We start from the raw sequence: 19,759 nt of genomic DNA, 5'->3' as shown, positions 1-19,759 counted from the left end.
AATCGGCAACAGATAGAGACAATCCCTGTCCACTGGAGTGGGATTGCTTGGGTTGTATAAAGAAATTTAGTCACACTCGTAAGCTATGGCGCAGGAGTGAAGGCCCAAACTAAACTGACAATGCCAGACTCTTCTCTATGCGTTACTCTAAGATTGATATTTTGATATTTAGCAACCAACCCACCCCTCTCTCCAATATTAACTTGCTGCCATCTGCTGGGGGGTTGAAGTGGACTGCCTGCCTCAAAGTGGAAAGGCGAAGACGACCGCTTCGAAATACGGCCCGTCCTAGAAAACGGAAAATAATGGAGGTGTCTAGCAGAAATCTGGATTTAGCCCATCAACTCGGAGCACGTATAGTTAGGCCGATTAAAATATAAACATACAGAGAACTATCCCAGTGCAGTCCTAGGGAGCGGCTTAAATAAACAGAACGCAGAAAGTTCCAAACCAGAAAAATGTAAGGAATCCGTCCCATCGACGATTTCTAGTTCTGAAACCGGACTACTCTTTAATATTCTCTAAGTGACTCGGTTCAATCTCAGAATTCGTCTTTGAGGTTAAAGTGATCGAAGTGATATCATTAAAATGAAAAAAGACCCATTAACCGTTTATTTCACTGCCTTTCTAGGAAAAACCAGTCGCTGAGGCAAGGTGTAAAATCCCCCCTAGTCCCCCAAGTTATGCAGTAATATACAGGAGAAAAATTTCTTCTTTCTCCCAGATGATAAGAAGATTAGATCCTTAAAATGTAATCTGATCCTGGCCTGCAACTTTCTGCGGGCGCTACCTAAAATCAGGGCAACGAATCTATTTTAGCAATCAAATGTTGTCTAAGCACCCTAGAGTGGAGATGGTGCTTTCCCAAGTGCTTAGTACAGTGCTCTGTACCCAGTAAGTGCTCCATAAATACCACTGATTGATTGATACGTTGCTCAAACATTTTATTCATTTGAACATAGTTACTTCTTTAGGCTGTCTCAGTAGCTTTGGTTTATTAGAAAACATAAAATATCTCTGCAGTCACAAGGTTACCGGATGTCCCAGTTGCAAAGGACAGTCTTTGATGTTATCTCTCTCTCTCCTGCTGAAGGTGACCCCTGAAACCAACTCAGGTTTTAGGGGTGTCCGGGGACAAGCTAGACTTCCCCACTGAGTCACGGTGCCTTCATCCCAATCAATTCACTGCTCTTCCTGCTCTCAAATTCAGCCCCAACACCCTAAATCATATAAACCCATCAGACAATTCTAGCACTTAGGAATGTATTTATACCCATCCTAAGCATTTTTGTATATAGCTATTCAATTATGCATTCAATTGTTTATCCTGATTATCTGTGAATATTTTTCTTCATGTCTCCTCAGTTACGGTGTAAGATCCTTGAGGACAGGAAACATGCTGCTTCTTTGTTTTGTCCCTACTACAGCATATTGTTCCCAAATAGGTGCTCAATAAATGTTAATCTAAGAAAATAGTAATACATTTAATATTCCTTACCTTCTTCAACCCTAACGGCCTCATCTATAAATCAGCGGACGTATCTCCTCTCATTTTCACTGCTAGAGGAATTCCAGTTTTTCTTAGCATTTTAATTCCTCTTAGTTCTTAGTTTACAGTATGCTGCACAAATAAGCACTAAAGAAATGTTCCAACTATTATAACTATGACGTCTCTAGATAAACTGAAAAAACTCAAGGAGCCTTACTTTTACAGTCCACTTTGGTATTATGCCATATGCATTCCTGAAATACAAAACGAGTGTTCATCACAGCGCCATTATGCCTTTCCCAGAGGAGCTCATCTCGTTCTCCTTCAAAAGATTCCTGTAAGATCCCCTGTTTTACAAATGGAAAAACACAAAGAATATGAAGTAAATTATTTGTTCACATAGACAGCAACGGAGTAAAGAATTGAAGCCAAGTCACCTGATACTTTGTCTATCCTAAAGAGAGAGCAGTGTGGCCTACTGGATAGAGTATTCCAGGTCCCCAACTTGCCTGCCGTGTGACTTTATAGGAAAGTAACAACTTCTTTGTGCCTCAATTTCCTAATCTGTTAAATGGGCATTAAATACCTGATATCCATCTCAGACTGTGAGCCTCATGTGAGATGAGGACTGTCTGATCTCAATATCTTGTACCTATCTTAGTGCTTCATACAGTGCTTCGTACATAGTAAGCATTTAAACCAAAGTTCATATTGTCTCCCTATCAATTATTACATCTTGCTACTTTGCCTCAGCCAGGCTTAAAGACATAAAAAAAATTCAACCATAAAGATAATTTCCTAGGCAGTGCATTCTTACAGTCTATTTTTTCAATTCAGCAAGAACTGACAAAGGTGTTGTTTTGTTTTTTGAACGAAGGAGAGATTTTCCAACCAAGGGTAATCTAAGAGAGCCAACAGAAACATTTGGCTTAAAAAGGGTCAAATGAGAATCCAGAAACCGTCCCAAGTGCTTTGTAACAATAGCTTTTAAAAATTTCTGTTTGAACCACCGTCTCGCACCTGTATTTTCCCTATTCACTGCACATCCGATCTGTAGTGAACATTTAAGGGAGTTATTGCGTTTCCTAGAGTTGTTCATGTCTCCAAGCATTCCATTGCTGCCTCACAGTCTAACTGTCCCCCTATGTGCCGTCTGTCATATTTTATTACTTCAAAGAATTCTGAGAGTTTGGAATTCCAAGTTTGACCTTAACTGTATTTTAAAATCAAGTGGGGAAATTCTATGAAAGCTTTTCCATTTATAAGAGGAAAACAGTCCTGGACTGGTAGTTCCACTGGGTTAATCTTTTTTAAAAAAAAATGACCAAAAGAGATATCCAAAGATTCTCAGGCAGGCCGGTAAAAGCAAGTTGTTGTTCCATAATTACCATTTCCTCCTCTGAGGACTGCTCTCAGGAAAGACTTCTGGGGAAAAGCTGTCCAAATACTGTACTGAATGACTTTAAGTGACATATTTGACTTTCCCAGAAAAGCACTTCCTGAAACTGCCCACCTAAGTGCAGTTGTTTCTTGTAGCTCTTAGCTTCCAACTTAAGATGTAACCCATCTGAGTAGCAGAATTTGCACAATACTATATTAGATGCTTGGAGAACATATAAGAGAGAAAAAAAGACCCTAATCTTTGATCTAGTCTACAATCTAGTGAAGGAGAATGGGCATAAATGAGGACTATGTCATATTTAGAAGGAGAGACTAGACAGTCATTTCTGCTCTATTTCTTGAAGAACCTGATATTATTTTCTAGTAATAACTATAGTACTATTCAGTGGGAATTAATGAGATAGGGAGTAGATTATTCAAAAATACTCCGGTACAGATTTTTTTGCTATTATTCTGTGGTGTTCTTTCATAAGAACATTCAACGAGTGAATAATCAAAAATAGACAAGGTCCAAATATATTAGAATTATTTGAGTTAACCTTCCTCCATTAGGCATGATAGAGAGGGGAAAAGATGAGAGAAAGCAACCAATCAGTGGTATTTATTAAGGGCTGACTGTGTGCAGAGCACTGTACTAAGCACTTAGGAAAGTACAGTACAACAGACTTAGATTGCGGGTGCAATCCCTGCCCAAGAGTTTACAGTCTTCAGGGAGAAACACATTAAAGTGGATTTAGGGATAGGGATAAGAATATTTACGGAAGTATTGTAGGGCCGAGGTGAGTATCAAGGGGAACGGTCAAGTTCACAGTCAGTGCAGAGGGGTGGGTGGATGGAGGAAATAAAGGGTTCAAGTCTGGGAAAGTCTCTTGGAAGAGATGTGATTTTAGAAGGGTTTTGAAAGTCGGGGGGGGGGGGGGAGTTCCAGGCCAAAGGGAGGATGTGAGCAAAGGGTCAATGGTGCCACAGATGAGATCTAGGTACAGAGAGGTTGGTGTCAGAGGAGCAGAGTATGCGGGTTGGGTTGTAGAAGGAAGAGAGCAGATTTTAGTGCCTTAATGCTGATGGTAAGGACATTCTATTTGATGCGGAGGTGGATGGAAAACCATTGTTTTTAAACAGTGCGATATGGATTGAATGGTTTCTCAGAAACACGATTGGGGCAGCAGAGTGAATCATGGAGTGGAGACAGGAGATATAGGATGTGGGGTTCAGGGCTTCAAATCCCAGCTCTGCCTCTTGTCTGGGATGGTTCAGTGTAGATGGTTAGAGGGCAAGTCACTTCACTTCTCTTTGCCTCAGTTACCTAACAACAATAATAATCACTATGGTATTTGTTAAGCACTTACTATGTGCAAAGCACTGTTCTAAGTGCTGGGGTAGATACAAGGTAGTCAGGTTGTTCCACATGGGGCTCACAGTCTTAATTCCCATTTTACAGATGAGGTAACTGAGGCACAGCAAAGTGAAATGACTTGCACAGCAGACATGTAGCGGAGCCGGAATTAGAACCCAGGCCCTCTGACTCTCAGACCCATGCCCTATCCACATGCCATGCTGCTTCTCCGACTACTTGTTTTCTTTTGTTTTGTTTTGTTGTCTCTCTCCCCCATTTAGACTGTGAGCCCACTGTTGGGCAGGGATTGTTCATTCATTCAATAGTATTTATTGAGCGCTTACTATGTGCAGAGCACTGTACTAAGCGCTTGGGATGAACAAGTCGGCAACAGATAGAGACAGTCCCTGCCGTTTGACGGGCTCACAGTCTAATCGGGGGAGACGGACAGACAAGAACAATGGCACTAAACAGCGTCAAGGGGAAGAACATCTCGTAAAAACAATGGCAACTAAATAGAATCAAGGCGATGTACAATTCATTAACAAAATAAATAGGGTAACGAAAATATATACAGTTGAGCGGACGAGTACGGTGCTGTGGGGATGGGAAGGGAGAGGTGGAGGAGCAGAGGGAAAAGGGGAAAATGAGGCTTTAGCTGCGGAGAGGTAAAGGGGGGATGGCAGAGGGAGTAGAGGGGGAAGAGGAGCTCAGTCTGGGAAGGCCTCTTGGAGGAGGTGATTTTTAAGTAAGGTTTTGAAGAGGGAAAGAGAATCAGTTTGGCGGAGGTGAGGAGGGAGGGCGTTCCGGGACCGCGGGAGGACGTGACCCAGGGGTCGACGGCGGGATAGGCGAGACCGAGGGACGGCGAGGAGGTGGACGGCAGAGGAGCGGAGCGTGCGGGGTGGGCGGTAGAAAGAGAGAAGGGAGGAGAGGTAGGAAGGGGCAAGGTGATGGAGAGCCTTGAAGCCTAGAGTGAGGAGTTTTTGTTTGGAGCGGAGGTCGATAGGCAACCAGTGGAGTTGTTTAAGAAGGGGAGTGACATGCCCAGATCGTTTCTGCAGGAAGATGAGCCGGGCAGCGGAGTGAAGAATAGACCGGAGCGGGGCGAGAGAGGAGGAAGGGAGGTCAGAGAGAAGGCTGACACAGTAGTCTAGCCGGGATATAACGAGAGCCCGTAATAGTGAGGTAGCCGTTTGGGTGGAGAGGAAAGGGCGGATCTTGGCGATCTCTCTCTGTCTCTCTCTGTTGCCAAATTGCACATTCCAAGCGCTTAGTACAGTGCTCTACACATAGTAAGCACTCAATAAATGTGATTGAATGAAGATTTAGACTATGAGCTCCACATGGGACAACCCGCGTAGCTCAGTGGAAAGAGCCCGGACTTGGGAGTCAGAAGTCACGGGTTCTAATCTCAGCTCCGCCCTAGTCAACAGTGTGACTTTGGGCAAGCCACTTCACTTCTCTGTGCCTCAGTTACCTTCATCTGTCAAATAAGCACATAATAAGCACTTAACAAAGACCAGCATTATTATTATGACCTTGTATCTACCCCAGCCCTTAGAAAAGTGAGAAGCAGCAGAGCAGTGTAGCTCAGTGGAAAGAGCACGGGCTCGGGAGTCAGAGGGCATGGGTTGTCAGCTGTGAGACTGTGGACAAGTCTCTTAACTTCTCTGGTCCTCAGTTCCCTCATCTGTAAAATGGGGATGAAGACTGTGAGCCTCATGTGGGACAATCTGATTACCCTGTATCTACCCCAGCGCTTAGAACAGTGCTCTGCACAAAGTAATAAAAATGTTGGTATTTGTTAAGCACTTACTATGTGCAGAGTACTGTTCTAAACTCTGGGGAGGATACAAGGTGATCAGGTTGTCCCTCATGGGGCTCACAGTCTTAATCCCCATTTTACAGACAAGGTCACTGAGGCAACGAGAAGTGAAGTTGTTGTTGTTAATGGTATTTGTTAAGTGCTTACTATGTGCAGAGCACTGTTCTAAATGCTGGGGGAGATACAGGGTAATCAGGTTGTCCCACCTGAGGCTCACAGTTAATCCCCATTTTACAGATGAGGTCACTGAGGCACAGAGAACTTAAGTGACTTGCCCAAGGTCACACAGCAGACAAGTGGTGGAGTGGGATTAGAACCCACGACCTCTGACTCCCAAGCCTGTGCTCTTTCCACTAAGCCACGCTGCTTCTCACATAGCACTGCTTGACACATAGTGAGCACTTAAAGTACCACACTAACAATAATAGAGAAGCAGCATGGTTCAGGGAAATGACCCTGGGCTTGGGAGTCAGCGGTCATGGGTTCGAATTCTGACTGCCACTTGTCAGCTGTGTGACTGTGGGCAAGTCACTTCGCTCCTCTGTGCCTCAGTGACCTCATCTGTAAAAATGGGGATGAAGACCGTGAGCCTCACGTGGGCCAACCTGATGACCCTGTATCTCCCCCAGTGCTTAGAACAGTGCTCTACACCTAGTAAGCGCTTCACCAACACCAACATTATTATTATTAATAGAGATGGAGTGGGAAAGTCTCCTTTTGCATCAGAACGGGTCTTTTGGAAGGCTTCGCCGTAAGCCTGAGGCCTTGCTGATTCTATCTGTTGCCGAATTGTCCATTCCAAGCGCTTAGTCTAGTGCTCTGCACACAGCAAGCGCTCAATAAATTCAATCAATAGTATTTATAGAATATTTAACAAAATTCTATAACAAAATTAAAAAATTAATAATATTATTAATTAACATTAATAATAATGTTAACATTATTGAACATTTATTCAATAAATACGAATGAATGAATGAATGAATGAATGAATGAATGAATGAATGAATGAATGAATGAATGAATGAATGAATGAATGAATGAATGAATGAGGGTCCCCTCAGGCCTCCATCTTGAAGCGTCGGGGCCCGACGGAGCCCAAAAGGGCGGGAAATCGCTCCGGCGCATGCGCGCTGCGCGCGGCCGCGGGCCACGTCCACAGGCGCCGAGGCCCCGCCCCTTCCTCGCCCCCCCCCTCAGTCCGTGCTGCGCCTGCGCGCGAGAGGCGGAAGAGGCGAGGCTCAGGCGGCGGCGGCCCCAGCCGGGTGGAGTGAGTATGGGGGCGGGTGTCCGGGTGTCGGGGGCCGCCGTGGGGCGGGGCCGGCCCGCCCCCTCGGGCCCGGCGGGGGCGGGGACGAGGTCGGGAGGAGGAGGAAGGAGGGCGCCCGGCCGCGGGGGACTGGACGGAAACCGCCGCCGCCCCGGGAGAGGCAGCGGGAGCGGGGCCCCGGGGGGGGCGGCGGCGGGAAGCGGACTGCGCCTGCGCGGGAGGAGGCGCGCGCGGGGGGGAGGGCGCGCGCCAGGGCGGGGCTGGGTCACGTGACCCCAATGGGGGGGGGGCGCTGAGTGGGGTCGGGCAGTCCCAGCGAGGTCAATCAAGTCCTTTTATAATCATCATGACGTCATTTGTTAGGACAGTGCCTGACCCGTGGTAAGCGCTTAAATGCCGTCATTATTACTGTTAGGATTAATAATAATGATGATGTTGGTATTTGTTAAGCGCTTCCTATGTGCAGAGCAGTGTTCTAAGCGCAGGGGGAGACACAGGGTCATCGCAGCTGACAGTGCTTGGCACATGGTAAGCGCCTAACAGATGCCGTCATTAGTGCTGTTATAATTAATAATAATGATGTTGGTATTTGTTAAGCGCTTCCTATGTGCAGAGCACTGTTCTAAGCGCTGGGGGAGATACAGGGTCATCGCAGCTGACAGTGCTTGGCACATGGTAAACGCCTAACAAATGCCGTTATTAGTGCTGTTATGATTAATAATAATGATGTTGGTATTTGTTAAGTGCTTCCTATGTGCAGAGCACTGTTCTAAACGCTGGGGGAGATACAGGGTCATCGCAGCTGACAGTGCTTGGCACATGGTAAGCGCCTAACAGATGCCGTTATTAGTGCTGTTATGATTAATAATAATGATGTTGGTATTTGTTAAGCGCTTCCTATGTGCAGAGCACTGTTCTAAGCGCTGGGGGAGATGCAGGGTCATCAGGTTGTCCCACGTGAGGCTCACAGTCTTCATCCCCGTTTTACAGATGAGGGAACTGAGGCACAAAGAAGTGAAGTGACCTGCCCACAGTCACACAGCTGACAAGGGGCAGAGCCAGGATTCGAACCCATGACCTCTGACTCCCAAGCCCAGGCTCTTTCCACTGAACCACGCTGCTTCTCGTATTAGTAAGCACTTAGCATGTGCCAAGCACTGTATTAAGTGCTGGGGAGGATGCGAGGTGATGGGCTTGTCCCACATGGGGCTCACAGTCTTCATCCCCATTCATTCTTCATTCATTCATTCAGTAGTATTTATTGAGCACTTACTATGCAGAGCACTGTCCTAAGCACCTGGAATGTACAGTTCGGCAACAGAGAGAGACAATTCCTGCCCAATAACGAGCTCACAGTCTAAACGGGGGAGACAGACAGCAAAGCAAAGCAGAACAAAACATCATCATCAAGATAAATGAAATCATGGAGATATACACCTCATTAACCAAATAAATAGGGTAATAAATAATATATACAAATATTCACAGTGCTGAGGGGAGGGGAAGGAGTAAGAGCAGAGGGCGGGCGGGGAAGGGGAGGAGGAGCAGAGGGAAAGGGGGAGCTCCAACAGGGAAGGCCTCCTGGAGCAGGTGAGTTCTCATTTTACAAGTGAGGTCACTGAGGCCAGAGAAGTTGAGTGACTTGCCCAAAGTCACACAGCTGACAAGTGGTGGATCCGGGATTGGAACCCACAACCTCTGACTCCCAAACCCGTGCTCTTTCCACTGAACCACTCTGCTTCGTGGATAGAGTTGACAGACACTTTTCCTACCCACGGTGATCCCACAGTCTAGTGGCACCCTCCCTCGGTCCCCCCAACCTCATAATAATAATGTGCCAGGGACTGTATTAAGTGCTAGGGTGGAGATGAGCAAATCGGGTCGGACACAAGCCCTGTCCCACTTGGGGCTGCCGGTCTTAATCCCCATTTGGCAGATGAGATAACTGAGGCCCAGAGAAGTGAAGCGACTTGCCCAAGGCCACACAGCAGACAAGTGGCGGAACCGGGATGAGTACCCGTGACCCTTTGACTCCCAGGCCTGTGCTCTATCCACTGTTCCGCACTGCTTCTCATCCCTGTTGATAATAATAATGATGGTATTTGTTAAGCACATACTATGTGTCAAGCACGGTTCTAAGCGCCGGGTTAGATACAAGCTAATCAGGTTGAACACAGTCCCTGTCCCATTTAATAATAATGTTGGTATTTGTTAAGCGCTTACTGTGTGCCAAGCAGTCTTCTAAGCGCTGGGGTAGATACAAGGTAATCAGGTTGGACACAGTCCCGGTCCCATTTAATAATAATGATGGTATTTGTTAAGCGCTTATTATGTGCCAAGCAGTGTTCTAAGCACTGGGGTAGATAAAAGGTAATCGCTGGGGTAGATACAAGGTAATCAGGTTGGACACTGTCCCTGTCCCATTTAATAATAATGATGGTATTTGTTAAGCGCTTATTATGTGCCAAGCAGTGTTCTAAGCACTGGGGTAGATACAAGGTAATCTGGTTGGACGCAGTCCCTGTCCCATTTGGGGTTCACAGTCTTAATCTCCATTTTGCAGATGAGGTAACTGAGGCACAGAGAAGTTAAGTGACTTGCCCAAGGTCGCAAAGCAGACAAATGGTGGAGCCGGGATTAGGACCCATGACCTTCTGTCTCCCAGGCCCCGAGCAGGTGGGGAAGACCAGGCCTTTGGGCAGGAGGAGTGTGGGCCCTGCGGCCTGCCAGGCCTCCCTCCCCGAGGAAAGGCCTTGAGCGTTGGCCTGGGGTGGCCAGCTTCAGGGACGCTGGCCTAGGCCTCCGGCTCCTGCCCGGGCACCAGGAAAGATACCACCAACCTCCAGCCTGAACAGCCGCTAGCAGAGCTCAAATTCCAGCGACCTCAGAAAACTACAGCATAAAGGAAAATCAGACCGTCGGAAACGTGTGCGGCAGCAGAACGCGCGCGCCGGATCCCTCCCAGTTAGGGAGAGCCTCGGCTTTTCAAATAATAAACAGATGACATGAGTTTGTCACCCCTTTCCCCTCTCTAATGGAGGTTTAATTTTCTTTCTTTCGTAGAACACTCAGGAGGTTTCGTGTAACTTTGGCATTCTTCACTGACAGAATGACGACGTGCCTCACTCCCACCCTGTAGGGGTAACCTTAATTAGCAGCTATAATCCTAACACTTAGGTATTTCGGAAAGCAGAATCAAGATTATGTTTAGGTTGTAATATCGTCCCTGATTCAAAAGTCTACAGTGAAGAAAGTAAGTCTAAAAAAGGAAAGTGCTGGAAATTTAGTAGAGAAACTCGTGTCTCTGAAAATTATCAGTATTGCTTGCAGTGCACCTTAAGGCATTGTACCATCTCTTGAGGTGATAATGGTGAATCTCAGTTAAGAAAAGCATCCCTGACCCATAAGGGACTCATAGTCTAAATTGGGGAGGGCAATAAAACAAAAAAAATAGATGAAAACTTTAGTTTGAAATATGTAATAAAAATATATAAATAGCAAAGAAGTTGGAAGAGGCAGACCTTGGATACCTTATTGTTCCAGACAAAAGCCCCCTAACAAATCACCACTTCCCTCCCTTTTAAAAATCCAAGTTAAAATTATTTTAATATTTTTGAAATAACAGTTGTGGCATTGAAGAGCTTACTGTGTGCCGGGCACTGTACTGAGTCCTGGGGAAGATACAGGATAATCAGATTGGGCACAGTTCCTGTCCCACATAGAGCTCAGTCTTTAACTCCGTTTTACAGGTTGAAGTAACAGGAACAGAGAGGTAAAGTGACTTACCCAAGATAACACACCAGATAAATGGCAGGGCAGGAATTAGAACCCAGGTCCTTGCACCATCCACCGGATCATACTTAAAACAATTTTCATTTAATGCAGTAATAGTTTTAAAAAGCTAGTGAAGAATGCAAAAATTCCATAAAACATCCTGAGTGTTCTACTAAAGGAAGAAAATTAAAACTCTTAGGGAGGGGAAAGGGATGACAGCTCACGTCATCTGACTGGTCATCTCCTAATCAGTAGTGGTTTTCAGTGAAAATGGGCACGCATGGAATTAAACTTTACTTCTGTGGAACTGGCTGTTCCCAAGTCACCAACTTAATATATTGATTTTTTTCAACTCTTGTTCACACTTTCATGCCAGGGTAATTACTGAAATAGAGAATATGCCCTGGAATGCCTTCAGGACAAATTTTCCAAAGGAGGCCTGGCTGCTGATGAGCAGTGTTGAAGAGAAAATTCCAAAAATAGAGGACTAGGAAATAATATTTACAACAGGACTCCCCTCTCCAAGTCTTGAATATATTATTCTTAGACATAAAATAATAATTCAGTATTTGCAGCACATTACGAAGGAGTCTCCCTTTATTAATGAGGAAGGGACAAGGCTCTGCGGTTTGGAAGATTTGGGGATAAAGACCTGCTCAGTGAAATCATGCTAGCGGTTTGTGGAGCATCGCTCACATTCTCTTCCCTGCCATGTTCGTCCTGGAATTGTGGGTGCCGCAAGCGAATAGGTGGAGTCTAGCACATTGCAAAATGCCTGCAAGAGCTGGGGCCAGAGTGGCACATTGCAAAATGCCTGCAAGAGCTGGGGCCAGAGTGGCTGCGATGCTATTGCACAGCACCATAGGCCAACCAGCAACTGGTTGGGAGGAGAGTTGCCTCAGTAGGCACTCTGGTCTTCGCCACCGAAGTAAGCCAGCTGTGTTTCAGGATCACTTCTGAGCCTGTTCACTTCAAAGAATGTCCCGGGCGATCCTTTAGCCAGAAATTTCACCTCTGACGACATTGCCCCAGTAGTAGGCTTTCCTTTATTTATGGCCGTCTTGTTCTCCCGTTAAGGTGAGGTGTCATTCAGACTTTGGGAGGGAATAATCCATTTAATAAAGACACTAAATAACTGTATTTGCTAAGCCACTTGTCTGCTGTGTGAACTTGGGCAAGTCACTTTGCTGTGCCTCAGCTATCTCATCGGTAAAATGGGGAAGGAGACGGTGAGCCCCACGTGGAACAGGGACTGATTTGCTTGCAGCTACCCCAGTGCTTAGTCGAGTGCCTGGCACAGAGTAAGCACTTCACAAATACTGCAGTTGCTATCATCGTTGTTATTAGCAATAATAATAATAATAAGCCCAGAGGTAAATACAAGATAATCAGCTCCCACATGGAGCTCACAGTCTAAGTGGGAAGAAGAACAGATATTGAATTCCCATTTTGAGATGGAGATGAGGCACAGAGAAATCGAGTGATTTGCCCAAGGGCACCTGGCAGACAAACAGCAGAGCTGGGTTTAGAACTGCGGTCCTCTGGATCCCATGCAAATACTCTTTTTTATGGTATTTAAGTACTTACTATGTCTCCGGCACTGTACTAAGCACTGGGGTAGATATAAGCCAATCAGATAGGACACAGTCCGTAGCCTATTTGGGCTCACAGTCTTAATCCCCATTTTACCATTGAGGGAACTGAGGCATTGAAGTGAAGTGACTTACTCGAGGTCACGCAGCAGACAAGCGGTGGAGCTGAGATTAGAAGCGAGGTCCTCTGGCACTTTTTTTTTCGTCCTTACTATGTGTCAGACACTGTACCAAGCACTGGGGCAGATACAAGCCAATCAGCTAATCACATGGGGCTCAAAGTGTTAATCCGCATTTCACAGATGAGGAAACTGAGGCACAGAGAAAAGTGACTTGCCGTGGTCACAGCGGACAAATGGCTGAGCTGGGATTAGAACTCAGAGCCTTCTGACTCCCAGCCCTGTGCTCATTCCACTAGGCCACGCTGCTTCCCTAACAAACAAGGAAACATGAAGGAAAGTTGGTTTCACTGGGGTAATGGGAGAACCGCACATTATATTTGTCTTATTGAAGGCACATCCCCTCCAAGAGGCCTTCCCAGACTAAGCCCCACCTTTCCTCATCTCCCACTCCCAACGGCATCACCTTGACTTATTTCCTTTGCTCTTTCCCCCTCCCAGCCCCACAGCACTTATGTACACATGTGTAATTTTATTTTTATTTTATTTTATTTGTATCTATGTCTCTCCCTCACCCCCCCCCCCAAGACTGTAAGCTTGTTGTGGGCAGGGAATGTATTTATTGTTGTAATGTACTCTCCAAAGTGCTTATTTCAGTGCTCTGCACACGGTAAGTGCTCAATAAATACAATTGAATGAATGAATGAGTTGTCAAGGTATTTTCCTACTCTAAAGAATCATGAAAACAGGTTTAATTTCAAAGTTGGTGGAACTGATTTGTCCCCTTTCTATAAGGTTGCAAAATTCTGATTTTTGGAAATGAGCATATGGGGTTCTTAGTTATTTCATTTAGGTCTCACCTGTGACCTTTTAATTTTAAGGCAGACAAGATTTTGGAAAAGCTATGCTGAAACCATCTAGAAAACTTCACTTTCTGGATCTATCTGCTTTCAAAATAGGAAGCTATATGATACGAGTTGGTAAAGTTGGAGTTGGAAAAGAATCTTATTATCCCTGCTGATTTAATTTTTAGATCATAGCCTTTGATAATGTTGGTTATACAGTTCCACAGTTTCTTACAGAAACTAGTCTAAATATCATTTAATCTCTGAGAAACTTACTTTGTAATGCCAAAATGTGTCATATATAATGAGAACTTACACATGAGCAGTTTGAGGGGAAAAAAGCATGAAAGTTTTCATAAAATCTTATAAGAATTACAGTTATGTACATGCTTCAACTGCAGAAGGAGAGTGATTTTTGATGAAAAGTGAACTAATTAGTAAATGGGTCAAGTCGAATCTGGTGCGTGTCTTTTCTAGGGGTTTGGTTCTATTTTACAGTATTTCAGCATTTTAGCACCTCTAAAAGTTGGATGGTGATAAAAAAGAATGTAAACTAACTTGATCAGAAAGTGCTAATAAAAAGCAGAGTAAGTTATTCTCATTAGCGGTGAAGATGCAGAAGTTGACAAATGATGGAACCGTTTTAGCTTTTGGCTGAAGGTATGAGTGAATCTAGCAACCAAATGATCTAGCAGTGGATTCCTGGGAGAGCACTACAGCAGACAGACCAGCCCAGGGAGCAGAAACTGTAGTTACAGTGTTCATTAAATGGCTAATGTGGGTAAAGCACTGTGTTAAGCGCTGAGAAAGGTACATGAGAGAAAAGTAGACAGGGTCCTTCACCCTCCAGAAGACACATCTCCAAGAGGACTTCCAAGCCTAAAACCTCATCTCTCCTCCCACGCTCTTCTCTGTATCACCTCTGCAAGCTGATCGGTGCCCCTTAAACACTTGCTATTCACCCCACCCTGGGCCCACAGCACATATCTTTTTAAAGTCTGGTCTCCTATTCCAGAGTTTAAGCTCCTTGAGGGCAGGCTTCCTGTGTGTCTACCAGTTCCACTGTAGTATACTTTCCCAAGTGCTTAGAACAGTGGTCTGCGCCCAGTAAGTGCTCAATGAATTCCATTCACTGATTGATGAACGAATTGGTCCTCCTGGCATTCACAAACTAAGAATAAGGTGGGGGAAGGGTTTGGTGACAGGCACATAAAGATGAGAACAATAGAAACAGAAAATAAGATGAGAAGCAGCATGGCTTAGTGAATAGAACATAGGCCTGGGAGTCAGAAGGATCTGGCTTTTAATCCTGGCTCTGCCTCATGTCTTCTCTGTGACCTTGGATAAGTCCATTAACTTTTCTGTGCCTCCTTTACCCTATTTGTAAAATGGGAATTAAGACTGTGAGCCTCATGTGGAGCATTGACTCTTTCCAACTTGATTAGCTTGTGTCTACCCCAGCGCTTACTACGGTGCTTGGCCCATAGTAAACACTTAAATACCATTTAAAAAAAAAAAAGACAAAGCTGAAAGTCTGAGTCCAGTGGCAAAGGGGACCAGCAGGGGCTCATGACACTGCTGCCCATTCAGTTGTATTTACTGAGTGCTTACTGTGTGCAGAGTACTGTACTAAGTGCTCGAGAGAGTACAATATAACAATAATAATAACAATAAAGAGACACATTCCCTGCCCACGACAAGTTTACAGTGTAGAGTTCATCTGGAATCAAGCCAAAGCCTTCCCAACACATTAAAATTCGAAGAGGCCTCCTGTGGTTGCATTCATTCTTAGCCCCACAAGCGTAGGACATATCGGGAGTGAAGGCCCTGGATGGCATAGGGGGAGGAGCGTAGGGGTTCCAGGTGGTTTTCCTTGGGAGTCTGGTCGGCTAGGGATCTAAAGGTTGCTACGTTGGCACAGAAATCCAGGAGAAGGGTGGCTCTCAGAGCAACGCCTCTGGAGAGATTGGACATAAGGCAGAAGTTCAGAACAGGCAGGCCCAACCTGGGACAAACCCACTAAAACAATAGGGATGTATGCTTATTTATAAACAATGTGGAGGAGTCTATCAAGCAAGAGTTAAACTCTTCAGCCACATTCACACACATAGACCTCCCTGTCAGTTACGTCGTCTTAGCACGGTGGGAACTAGAGAAGGGCTTGGGAAGTTCTGAGCTCTTGTAGGTAAGAGAAATGAGACAGTGATGTAGCCCCCACGTACCATACTGAGCCAAACTTTGGAATTGATTAAATGAACCGCAAGAGATGAGTCTTCAAGAGCTGGTACGCATGAAGAGTTACAGGAAGAATTAACACCAACCTGTTCGAGAGAAGACAGAAAGCCGAGAAAAGGTGGAATAGAAAGTAACAGTTGAGATCCTTTCTGAATTGCTAGAGAAGGCAAAAAATTAGGGTTGCGATACAAATTGATCCAAACCTGGAGTGAAATTGAATGAGAAAGATAATAGAGGTTATTGCAGTATATCAAATTACAAACCAAAAAAGGTACACAAAGGAAATGAACTTTAGAGCACTTTTTCAAAGTCACATTGACTCCAGTGTTAATGTGTTTTTCTTTCAATTTCAACTGGGATTAAACCTGTTCCAGTTCACTTACTCATAGCGACTTTATCACTATGGTTGGCGATGATCCAGAAAGTACTTCATCACCCACCACCCCCAGTACCGTTTACTGGTGGCGTTATCTTTGACCTCTGTCAACAACTTCTTGGGTACAAGCCTATACTTAATATAGCACCCTTATTATTGTATTAAACATATTCCTATGAAATCGTACTAAAATTAATAAGGGACCAGTTCGCATAAATTCTCAAGAACACGCACGTGGTTGCAATATGATGTAGGAAATTTGACTTCCTTGCCTAATTCTGTTTCAAACGATCTTTCTCCTGTGGTAATTACGAGCTTTAAAGAACATACCTGTCGGCGTTAGAGAGAAGCTGCTGTATAAGGTTTTGTTGACACGTCTGTTTAGAATTTAGAATTCCTCTATCTTTTTTATAGTAGAGGCTTGCGTGCTAACTACCCATACAATTGAGATATCATTTTTTTTCATATTACTGGGGTTTATATTTCCTTGTAACCAGGTCCCTCTACTAATCTAGCAACGTGTACTGCTTAAGTTCAGGCAAATGCTTGATTTTAAACAGGACTCAGAAGGGGTTACCGTATGATCTTAATGTAGACCCTTGGAACCCAGGAGTAAACATCACCCTGCCCCCAGCTTTCTTTGTGACGTAGAGGTACATGCTAAGTGTTGAAATGACTAGATTAACAGATTTGTAAGTACTGAGCCTCAAAACTTTACCACATCAGTGTTGGTTTTTTTTGCCAGTTACTAGCACGCTTAACCAACATCACACTGTTACAACTGAGAGTCGGGCTATTGGTCTTTGCCTTCACTTCTCCTGTTTCATTCGGTCGTATTTATTGAGCGCTTACTGTGTGCAGAACACTATACTAAGCTCTTGGAAAGGACAGTTCGGCAACAGATTAGACTGTAAGCCCGTCGATTAGACTGTAAGCCCGTCAAACGGCAGGGACTGTCTCTATCTGTTGCCGACTTGTTCATCCCAAGCGCTTAGTACAGTGCTCTGCACATAGTAAGCGCTCAATAAATACTATTGAATGAATGAACAGATGGAGACAATCCCTACCCAACAACGGGCTCCATCCCTTTTGTGGTGCCTATGCATTGGGAACTGTGTATCCGTTGAGCACTTTGATTTCCACCCCTCCCCAACAGCACTTATGTACATATACCTCTGGAATTTCTTTCAAGTCTGTCTCCCCCTCCAGTCTGTAAGCTCCTCGTGGGCAAAGAAAATGTCTCCTAATTCTATTGCACTGTATTCTCCCAAGCGCTCCATTACATACAGTAAGCACTCAATAAATATATTGATTGTATCTTTTGCCATTTTCATTTAAATTCTTGTTGTCGCCCTTTCTTCGAGACCCTGGATTTTGGAGTTCAGGTCACTTGTTTGCAGGATTAAGATTCAAATAACTAGATGCAGTATAGCTTGATAATTGCAGTTTTGCTTTATGATGACGTTAGGTGTTCTGGAGCAGGGTGAGCCCGGCCCTCACCGTGGCATCATTGCTACCTCCCCAGGTTACACCTTAAACTCCGCCATGAGCCTCGCTGTTCTAGAGGCAGGATATTAGGCCAACTGACCTGGATTGGAGCAACCTGGGATTTCTAGTCCCTCAGCCAACAGGACCCCCAGTCTGGGATGCAGGAGTCCATAGCTACCCCAGCCCTGGAGGAGGCCCCACATGCAAATCCTACCTAAGATCGTTCCATCTACTGCCAACGTGGCCTGTCTTGGGTTTGGGTGCACACCGTCTTATCGCTACAGCTTTTCACCTCCCTCGGCTCCAGGGAACTGGCACCAGGCTACTTGGGGGATGGGGGAGGTCCTGTGACGCTGTGGCTTTGGTGGGGCCTTGTGGGCTCACAGTGGCTCTTCCCATCCCCTCTTTCTGTTCCTCATCCCAAGAAATTCCACCTAGGCTGCACATTGCTTCATCTCAGAGATTCTTTTTCAGAAAAGCATTTTTGAAGTGTCCCGGCCCCAGAGGTAGCTGATCCAGCAGAGCAGTGGGCAGGATGGAAGCAGCAGAGGGAAGAGGGTTAGATGCACTCACTCGTCAGCCTCTTGCTGACGATTTATGGTTTATTGAACAAAGTGTCCGAAATGAACCCCGTAGATTACGCGACTGTGATTTAGTCCTAGTGATACGCATTCTCCCCTCACGTCTCGTGGCCAACCATGGCTGTTTGTATTTCCCTCATAACCCTTATTAAGCAAATGGATAATATGTTTGCCGACCTGTGTTTGAATGTAGAGGTTGCACAGTAACGTGCCAGAGGGCTGCTAGCCAGTGTCTGTCTTGGCTTAGAATCATTTAAAGGGGGTATTTTGGCAGGCGTACAATTTGCTCTCCAAGAATTGAGGCGAAATAAAACCCAGTCCTTCCCATCTCTCCACTGCTGAAATTCTGGGCCCTCCAATACTTGCTGTAATGGAGAGGGAGGGTAGATGTGGGCTGTACATCAGGGCGGGGGAGAAGGAGCACGGCCGAGAGGACAGACTCTGGCAAGAGCACGTGAAGCTTTCCTGGCTTACGTGGAGAAGCGGGCTGGTAGAGGGAGGTTGATCCAACCCACAGTGTGCTATAAACCTCTTACTGAAAACCTTGTGGACAAAGCCCACGGAGGAGAACTGAAATAAACCGAAACCTCTCCTTCTGACCCTGAGGTTAGAACTCAGGGCTTTTGCCTTCCTAAGGCAGGGCTCTTAACGTGTTGCCACACTGAGCTCGTTCTTTGCCTCACTTTAAACTACACCTTTCTCTTCTCTTCCCAGCAAAGTTTTCCCAGAAATGATTAACACCCGTTCTCCATAATTAGAATGGTGTTTATTAAAGCGCAGGGCATCGAATTGATCCAGTCACAGCCTTTATCTCAAGGGAGCATTAGAAGTTATTGAGCCCTCACTTGGTGCAGCTCTCTCTGCTAAGCTCTTGGAAAGTTCAGAATAAAGAAGTAACATGTTCCCAACTCACGAGGAATAGCCACTCTAATATGTGACAAACAGAAAACTAATATCAATTAATTGACAGTTAAACACATGTATATACAAGAGTGCTGAGGATGGTTATAAATAAATTTATAAGTGCTTGAGTTGGCTGATGGATTTATATGACATGGGGTGCTCAGAAGCGAATCGGGGATCGTTTGTTGGAGGAGGTGGGATTTTGACTGTGGGAAAAGGTCCGACCAGGTCTCAGCAGGAGAGTGTGGACTATCAGCAAATTCATCCTCCTTCCCCCCTACATACTAATAATGTTGGCATTTGTTAAGCGCTTACTAGGTGCAGAGCACTGTTCTAAGTGCTGGGGGGAGATACAGGGTTATCACGTTGTCCCACGGAAGGCTCACAGTTAATCCCCATTTTCCAGATGAGGTCACTGGGGCCCAGAAAAGTGAAGTGACTTGCCCACGGTCACCCAGCTGACAAGTGGCCGAGCCGGGATTCGAACCCATGACCTCTGACTCCCAAGCCCACGCTCTTTCC

The 19,759-nt window shown here is 45.3% G+C and overlaps 1 protein-coding gene and 1 long non-coding RNA gene across 3 annotated transcripts in view; one reads left to right on the top strand and one right to left on the bottom strand.

The window, feature by feature from the left end:
• Nucleotides 1–1,706: 1,706 nt before the first annotated feature.
• On the bottom strand, nucleotides 1,707–2,638 carry LOC120638715. The gene is made up of 2 exons (XR_005660600.1): nucleotides 2,510–2,638; nucleotides 1,707–1,836 (listed from the first exon to the last, which is right to left on the bottom strand). It is a non-coding gene; the product is annotated as an uncharacterized LOC120638715 (long non-coding RNA).
• A 4,621-nt stretch (nucleotides 2,639–7,259) lies between these two features.
• Nucleotides 7,260–19,759, top strand: part of MMAA (metabolism of cobalamin associated A) — a 28,180-nt gene continuing 15,680 nt past the window's right edge. The window contains exon 1 of one of the 2 annotated variants that reach the window (XM_029076796.1): nucleotides 7,260–7,324. The gene's annotated coding sequence lies outside the window, so the exon portion shown is untranslated. Of the gene's footprint in view, nucleotides 7,325–9,919; nucleotides 10,578–19,759 lie in introns of those variants that run through there. The other variant, XM_001510967.5, reaches the window with a different exon arrangement.

The sequence above is a fragment of the Ornithorhynchus anatinus genome, chromosome 12 (genome assembly GCF_004115215.2).
Source record: "Ornithorhynchus anatinus isolate Pmale09 chromosome 12, mOrnAna1.pri.v4, whole genome shotgun sequence".
NCBI lineage: Eukaryota > Metazoa > Chordata > Mammalia > Monotremata > Ornithorhynchidae > Ornithorhynchus > Ornithorhynchus anatinus.
The sequence above is the reverse complement of the archived record's forward strand: the minus strand, read 5'-3'. Positions and strand labels throughout refer to the sequence as shown.